This window comes from Megalops cyprinoides, chromosome 21 (genome assembly GCF_013368585.1).
Source record: "Megalops cyprinoides isolate fMegCyp1 chromosome 21, fMegCyp1.pri, whole genome shotgun sequence".
NCBI lineage: Eukaryota > Metazoa > Chordata > Actinopteri > Elopiformes > Megalopidae > Megalops > Megalops cyprinoides.
In genome coordinates this window covers 510,001-511,581 of record NC_050603.1, presented here as the reverse complement: position 1 = coordinate 511,581, position 1,581 = coordinate 510,001, and positions in this window count along the sequence as shown.

Below are 1,581 nucleotides of genomic sequence, written 5' to 3'. Positions count from 1 at the left end.
TCAGACTGACTGCAGACTGTTAATGCTGCTTTCATTAAAAACCTTTATTTCCTCCTCAGTTTAAAAACAAATGTTTACATTAGTATCATAATGGAAAAATGTTTTATAACATGCTGATTTTTTCTGACATCAAACTTGGGAAAAAGGATGAATTGGAAAATGTCTGAACTGTCTCAATGCCACAGCAGATTATACAGCGCACTGTAAAGCGTAAAGCACACAGCAGATTATACAGCGCACTGTAAAGCGTAAAGCACACAGCAGATTATACAGCCCACTGTAAAGCACACAGCAGATTATACAGCCCACTGTAAAGCGTAAAGCACACAGCAGATTATACAGCGCACTGTAAAGCACACAGCAGATTATACAGCGCACTGTAAAGCGTAAAGCACACAGCAGATTATACAGCGCACTGTAAAGCACACAGCAGATTATACAGCGCACTGTAAAGCGTAAAGCACACAGCAGATTATACAGCGCACTGTAAAGCACACAGCAGATTATACAGCGCACTGTAAAGCACACAGCAGATTATACAGCGCACTGTAAAGCGTAAAGCACACAGCAGATTATACAGCGCACTGTAAAGCACACAGCAGATTATACAGCGCACTGTAAAGCACACAGCAGATTATACAGCGCACTGTAAAGCGTAAAGCACACAGCAGATTATACAGTGTGCTGTAAAGCGTAAAGCACACAGCAGATTATACAGCGTGCTGTAAAGCACACAGCAGATTATACAGCGCACTGTAAAGCGTAAAGCACACAGCAGATTATACAGTGTGCTATAAAGTACCAAGACGTCGTTTTGGGGTTGGTTATTCAGGTCTAAAAATGATAACACAAATATCTATTAAGCAGAGACAGTTGTTTTACTCACACAATGAGAAAAGGAATGTACTGTAACCAAACGGTCAAGTTTTCCATGACCAGTTTACTGTGCAGTACGGTCACTGTGGCGACCATGAAGATTCACCAAGCGATTACACTCTGTCTGTGAATGTGTCTGTACAGGGAAGGGATGTGAGAAAGTGCAGGAAAACAGCGGCCCTAGTGCTGAGAGAAGAGCTCTGGCTGCAGATATAAATACATATTTAATTTTCCTTTTCATTGTGATGATGGAAATAAGCGCATCATTTTGGGAGTAAAAAGGCGCTTTAGCACTTTAGCTGTTTCCCAGCTGCTGAGGTCGGAATTAAGCAGTTCTCTGCTGGAGCAATTAAAGACAACAATGAAAACAATGGCGAATTTGGCACCCGGGCCAAAGTGCCACAGTGCCAGCGTCACAGCGACCAGCATCACGGCAACCCAGCGTTATAGCACGCCTAGTCTAGCACAAAGCCACACAGGCCCTGCTCCGTCACAGCGGGATTGACCCTGCGCGCTCAGACTATGTTCGGGGAAAGGCCCTGTGCCGTCAGACTGCGTTTCAGGGGAAAGTCTACACCCAGGAATGTGAGCACAGTGATGCTTTCTGACCTGCAGTAACAGAATACGGCCCTCAGTAGCGCACAAGTCACAGATATTCTAATTACTAAGCAGACATTCAACTTTTGATTGACACTTGATTGAAAA